The sequence below is a fragment of the Molossus molossus genome, unplaced genomic scaffold (genome assembly GCF_014108415.1).
Source record: "Molossus molossus isolate mMolMol1 unplaced genomic scaffold, mMolMol1.p scaffold_m16_p_4, whole genome shotgun sequence".
Classification (NCBI taxonomy): Eukaryota; Metazoa; Chordata; class Mammalia; order Chiroptera; family Molossidae; genus Molossus; species Molossus molossus.
In genome coordinates, this window is record NW_023425377.1 from 72,553,450 (window position 1) to 72,560,864 (window position 7,415).

Here is a 7,415-nt window from a genome sequence, read left to right on the forward strand (position 1 = left end):
CTGCCTCTCTCTTCAACAAGATGTTTCATGGGATTTGCACATCCCTTACTGGTCTCAGACTTATAGCACAGCATGCTGGCTTATTGAAATAAGTTCATATCAGTTGAATGAATAATGTCCTGTTTCAGTCATCAGTCAGCCAGAGTGGGTAAATGTTAATAAATCTGTATTTATTTATTTTTCCTAATGTGCTATTTTAAAGAGCAGTTTCGGTTTATAGGAAATGTGATCAGAGAGTTCTGTGATGAATATTAAACAAGTTAAAAGTGACACTTCCCAATGAGAATATTTTCATTCTGCCAGCTACATTGAGTACTAAAGGTCTGTAGAACTTTTGGGACAATATAGCCAGCTGGATCTTATTAAAAGTTGGATTTCCACAGCTTTCCTGGACACCCATGTGGTGATGGGAATGGAAGAAAAAGAATAGTTCTTCACTCTGTTTTTATTGATTAAGTATTACATAGATTTGACACTGCCTCATGGAGAACTGTATATGGTGGGTAAAAAGGAGATGAAATATTTCTTACAAAGTATTGATGTCCTTAAAATGATAATATTTGTTTTATTTTTATAGCATTCTTTTATTTACCAACATGCTGTGGACTCTGCCATTACAGAGCAATAACATGTAATGTTATCACAGAAAAGGTGCACAAATGATTTCCATGACATAAGTGTGGACAGGGAGTGAGTTTAGGATGATCAGTCATAGAGTAGATATTTGGAGATGACAGAATCATGTGACTTTCATATAAATGGAGTCTGGGTGTCCAGTGCTGTCAGTCTTACACATCCTACTCTACATATATTTGGGATGTTTTAGGACTCTATGGCCCTTGAGGATGTGGTTATGACCTTCACCCTAGAAGAGTGGGCCTTACTGGATTCTTCACAGAAGAAACTCTACAGAGATGTGATGCGAAAAACTTTCAAGAACCTAGCCTCAATAGGTAAGGATGTACCTTCATTTCATCAATTAGAGAACAAGTGTTTCTTGGTCATTGGTGTTTTTTTCCCAGATTTGGATTGTGAAAAGGTAGGACACTGCAAATAAACTAGGCATGGTCACAGCTAAAAATGGACCATGAATCTAATATTTCTCCAATTTAAATATTTTGGATTTTTTGTTTGTTTGTTTGCATTTTAGGAAAAAAATGGGAAGATCATGACATTGAAGAACTGTATAAAAACCAGGGGAGAAAACTAAGGTGAGTTGCATTTACAATAGAAAGTTGTGACTGATTTGAGGATTTGATTATGTTATAAAATTGTTTATAAAGGAAACAAAATTAATAATCTCTGCTTCCAATTTTAGCTATATAGAAAATTTTCACCAAAGAATACTTTTTTATATAAGACATAGATATTTGGTGTTTGCAAAATAGTTTACTTCAAAATAGTATTAAATTTTATATATGATTATTGCTTTTAATAATAGGAATGGTGAAATCCTCTTGCAAAATATTTCTTACATTGAACTTTAAACAACTCAGACAAAGCAGAAAATCTACCCTTTTTAAAATTATTATTATTGATTTTAGAGAGAGGAAGGGAGAGATTGAGAAACATTGCTCTGTTGCCTCCTGCACGCACCCCAAACCTGCCACCTTTTGGTATACATGATGCTGCTCCAAGCAACTGGGCCACACCAGCCAGGGTGAGAAAACCTACCCTATTGATATAAATCATAAAAATGTAGTTCAAATACTCTACTAATAAATATAAAATTGTTAATAAATCATTAATACTGTACTTCTTGTTTTTTATAGAAATCATATGGCAGAGAGACTCTGTGAAAGTAAAAAGGATAGTCAGTGTGAATACAACTTCAGTCTTATTTCAAATATGAATCTGAATAAGAAAACTACTGCCGTAAAACCTCATGAATGCAGTACATGTGGAAAAGTCTTCATGCATCATTCATCCCTTAACAGTCATATCAGATGTCATGCTGAACACAAATGTAACAACTATCAAAAGTATGAGGAGAAGCCATATAAATGTAAAGTATGTGGGAGAGTCTTCCGTTATCGTCAGTGGTATGAAAAACATGAGAGAAGTCACAATGGAGAGAAAAACTATAAATGTAAGGAATGTGGGGAAACATTTTGTGTTCTTGCATCCCTTCAAACACATAGAAGGATTCACACAGGAGGAAAACTCTACAAATGTAAGGAATGTGGGAAAGCCTTCAGCCGCCAGGCAGGATTTGAAAGACATGTGATAGTACACAGTAGGGATTCTCCTTATAAATTAAGGAATATGGTAAAGCCTTCAGTTGTTCCATGTCATTGAGGACACACGGAAGACCTCACACTGGAGAGACCCTATTAGTGTAACCAGTGTGGAAAAGCCTTCAGATCTTACAGCTCCTTACAAATACATAAAAGGACTAATGGGAGAGAAGTCATATAAATGTAAGCAATGTGGTAGAGCCTTCAGTTATTCCAGTACTTATCGAAAACATGGAAGAGTTCACACTGGAGAGAAACTTTATGAAGGTAAGGAATGTGGGGGAAAAGGCATTCAAATACACATGATCACTCACACTGGAAAAGGACCTTATGAAGGTAAGGAATGTCAAAAAGCATTTATCTCTCCCAGATCATTTCTGGAAGATGAAAGGACTTACACTAGAGAGAAACCCTATGAATGTAAACCATGTTGGAAAAGCTTCAGTTATCAAACTTCCTTTCTACATGAAAGAACTCATGCTGGAGAGAAACCCTAAAACTGCGAGGAATGTGGGAGAGACTGCACACTGGAAAGATCCTATGTATACAAACAGTGTGGTAAAGCCTTCAGATATTCCTTTTGGTTTGAGAAACATGAAAGAAGTCACACTGAAGGGAAACCTACTGAATGACAAGGAATGTGGGAAAGCCTTCTCATCACCAAACCTTTAAAGTACACATGAGACAGCATACAAGAGAAAGACCCTATGAATGTAAACAATGTTGTAAAGCCTTTAGGTATTCCTCTTCAAAAGTCATAAAGGAACTCATGAGAGAACTCCTATGAATGTAAGTTTTGTAAAGTCTACGGAGTTTACAGTTTCTGAGAAATATAAAAGAACTCATGCGAGAATCCCTATGAATATAAGAAAGTTGGAAATGCTTCAGGTGTCATGCAAGTTTTTGATGACATGAAAGATCATAGGAGAGACCCTGTGACTTATGAATGTAAACAGTGGTAGAGTTTTTATCTCTCATCTTGGTTTTTGAATACAGAATTCATTAAGTTTAAGTTCTATGAGTTTAAATGTGGTAAAGCCTTTTTTACACAGCTATTCAAAGACCAAGGTATATGCAAGTGCATACTTTGAGAGACAAAAATGTAAAGATGTGAAAAAACTTTAGTCATCCCAGTTCCTTCCAAAGTCATAAAAGGACTCACTGGGTAAAGCTTTTTTTTCCCTCTTTTTAAAATTGGAAGGGAGAGACAGAAACATTCACGTGAAAGCAAAACATCAACCTGCTGCCTCCTACACTCTGCCTAACGGGAATCGAGCCCAAAACCCAGACATGTGCCCTAACCAGCCATCAAACCACCAACCTTTCGGTGCACGGACAATGCCCAACCAACTGAGCCACACTGGCCAGGGCTAAAACTTCTTGAATGCAAACTGGGAAAGACTTTCAGTGGTCCACATTCTTACATGTGAAAACTTTCACTCAACAGAAACAAAAAATATAGCTTGAGAAAGCTTAATGGAAATTAATACATGTATAGTACAATGTTCTGGACAACAACATGAGTTTATTAATAAAGTTGTAAATACTTTGTGTTTATAAAGCCTCTTTTAATGTCAATGACATGTGGGATTAATTTCAAAAATGGATACTGAGGTGACATAATTATGCGACTCTTCAACGATGGTACATAATATTAATAGGCAGTGTTGTTGTTTTTTTCTTAAATCAATATTTTCTTTTGATTTTGAAGCCTGTTGGATTGGTGGGTGAGTTAAAGTATATTTTAATATGCAATTGGGTTTAATTTTTTATGTTTTGTTTTGTGCTAAGAGTCCATTGACATTTGACAGTGGTATTTGTTGGGATTTTCTTACTAACATTGTGGCAGTTCCTGTAAATCACTATATATTCTACTCTTCTTAGTGACAAAGTTTATCTTTTGGATGACATGTGTAAGAGCTTTTCTCCATTCTCCATACCTATAAGCAGTTGGAATAATTGTTGAGTATGTCAAGTTTATGAAAGAGTATAGTTTTATGTGAATTGTTTTCATATTTGGACTTTTTCTTTTGTCTGACTACTTGCTGAATGGACTTTGATTTAAGAAGAGAGACCTATGATAGGAAAAAAATCTAGAGCTGGGATGTTCCCCTGTGAGTAATGTTATTAATTAGGTTATTAGTCAGATTTTGGACCCACCATTCAGGAAGAGAGATTCATGGGAGCTTCAAAGACACCATCTTTTGTCCCATTTTATGTTTTTATTTTATTTGTATTTCCAGTCAAGAGTGTCCTCAAAACGACCACCAACTCTTTTATATTCCAGTGATATTTTTAGATTTCCAGTGATATTTTCTGAAGATTCATATTAAAGATCCATCAGAGTTTGTGTTTTTTCTGTAAGCTTTCTTGTGTCCACCAGGAAACTGATTCAGACTTGTATTTGGGAATATTATCTGATTCACCTTTTCTCTAGATTACATTTATATAAGATCTAATTTGTATAGGAGACAACATACACTGTCAACGGTGCTAATAAGCATACGTTCCTGATTCACCATGACATCTACAATTGTGTAGTCACAATGAAGGGTATGGGAGTTTGTTTCTTCACTAGATTGTATTTTGGCTGCCTTGACCTGGTCCTTTCATATGAGAAATGTAGAATAAGCCTATTTTTCCTCTCTGGAAGATAGGTTTTTCTCTTACTTGTAGCTGAATGTATTCTTTCAACTTTCTCAGTTTTCATGACAGTATGTGTAGATTTTTTGTAAAAGAAGAAAAGCTTCTGTTTTCTATTTCACAAATATTTTATTACTGTGTTCAAGTCATCAAATGCTAACAAATATTACAGACATGCACCACTTAACAGAGATATATTATGAGAAATGCACTGTCAGGTGATTTTGTAATTGTGCAAACATCATAGAGTGTGCTTACACAAACCTAGATGGCATAGGTTATTGCACACGTATGCTATATGGAATAGTCTATTCCCAGGCTACAAATCTATACAGCATGTTACTGTACTGAGTACTGAAGGAAATTGTAACAGTGGAACTTATGTATGTAAACTTCTAAACATGGAAAAGGTACGGTAAAAATATGGTATAAAAGAGATTAAAGCCCGGCTGGTGTAGCTCAGTGGTTGAACATCAGCCCATGCACCAAGAGGTCACTGGTTTGATTCCTGGTCAGGGCATGTGCCAGGATAGCAGGCTTAATCCCCAGCAGAGAGTGTGCAGGAGGCAGCCGATCGATGTTTCTATCTCCCTCTCCCTTCCTCTCTAAAATCAATAAAAACATTTTTTAAAAAGATTAAAAATGGTACACACCTATATAAAACACCATGAATGAAAGGTGCTGTAGGTGAATCAGTGAGTGAGTGTCAAGTGAATGTGAAGACCTAGGACATTACACTGTGAACTTAGGCTACACTATATTTATTAAAAAAATATTTTAGTAAGTTAGCTTACTGTAACTTGATGCACACATCAGCCTAGACCTACGTAGGGTCAGGATCATTAAGATCACTGTCTTCTGTAATACTATCTGAGGGATCTGCCTGAGGCTCCCGAGGAGGTATTACTCTTTAGAAATGTGCCCATAGTGGTTTGCTTGGTTTTTCATCATCAATTTGCTTGTAGACAGATAATGGACCATAAACATTTCTCTCTTTTTAAGGAGCTTGTTGAGATCTGCAAACCCTTCACTGATTTTTTGGGGGTGGAGGACTGCTCTTTACCTTTTGCAGTTTTCTTTTGCCTGTTTTCAGCTATGTGTTCCTGTTCCAATTATAACAACCTCTTAGTAAATGCTTCAGGAACCGTTTCTAGGAGCTCTTCAATGTCATCCTCATCCACACTCAGGCTAAAGTTTAACCACAGTTGTTGATTTTAGCAGATTTCTCACCCTTGGCAAATCCTTTGGAATCATAGACTCTTGAGTGTTTGCTTCCAGATGCCATTTACACACCCCTTGGTGACATCACCCCAAGCCCAAACAAGGCTCCTGATGCAGTCATGGCTATTGTAATCTTTTCAGAAATGTGTGTTTTCTTAGTGTTCAGTTGCAGCAATCACCTGGGCAAAGGTGGTCCTTCGGGAGTAGGCCTTAAAAGCTGCTATAACTAATTCACTGGTTGGATAAAGAGGTGGTGTTTGGAGGGAGAAACACCACTTTGATATTGGGATGAAGAATCAATTTTTTTCTTTTTAAAGGATATCTGGGAGCATTATCAACAATAAGCAAACTCTTGAAAGGTATGTTGTGTTTCAAGATATATTTCTCCATTTTGCTGCCATTGTAGTTCAGAAAGGCATCTTGGAAGAGGTACTGGGTCATTCATGACTTCTTCCTGCTGTTGTACACTGGTAGTGTGTGCTGAGTGAAATGCTAGAAGGCCCTGGGATTCTCACTGCCAGCTCACAAAGGGTTTCGATTTGTAGGCTGCAACATTGCCCACAGTTAGACTCTTATGTCCTTAAAAGACTTGTAACCTGGCATTGACATTTCCTTCTTATGGATGAAAGTCCTTTCAGGCATCCATTTCAATAATAGGGAGGTTTCATGTATATTAAGTATTTGCTCTCTAAAGTAATTTTCTTCCACAGTTTATCTAGAGTTTCTAAATATTTTTCAGCTGTCTTTGCATCAGGACTCACAGACTCACCACTTTCACATAATGTAATGAATGATAATAGAATTGTTTAAAGCATCCAGAACTAGCAGTAAGTTTAACATTGCAAATAAATTGTACTCTGGCCATGATTGTGGTACTGAGAAAAATAATGCTTTCGTGTCTGGTCTTCAGGTCATCAGAAATTTCTACATGTCTCAAATTTCTGTTACTCTTTGTTTTCAATGAAAAGACCTAAGTTGGAGGCATCACACTTTATCATCTAAAAACTTACTATAAAGCTACAGTCATTAAAACTGGTTCTGGCATAAAGATCAATGGAACAGAATCTAGAACCCAGAAGCAAATGTTCACATACATGGTCAAGTGATTTCCAAGAAAAGGAAAAGTGGCAAACTAAAGGTAAGGGAGGAAGGTTGCTGTGCATACAAAGGCCAAGCAGAATCCTTAAGAGGGCACCATTCCCCAAGGTAATGAACCCTGGGTGGCGGGAAATTTGGAACAACTTGGCCATGGAAGGGGCAGAGTTTTGTTCTTTCTGGAATAGACATTAAATACTGATTTGCCTTCCCTGCATG

At 36.7% G+C, this 7,415-nt stretch overlaps 1 pseudogene; it reads left to right on the forward strand.

Annotated features, from left to right (window-relative positions):
• Positions 1–832: 832 nt before the first annotated feature.
• Positions 833–3,024, forward strand: LOC118643860 (annotated as a pseudogene).
• Positions 3,025–7,415: the final 4,391 nt, after the last annotated feature.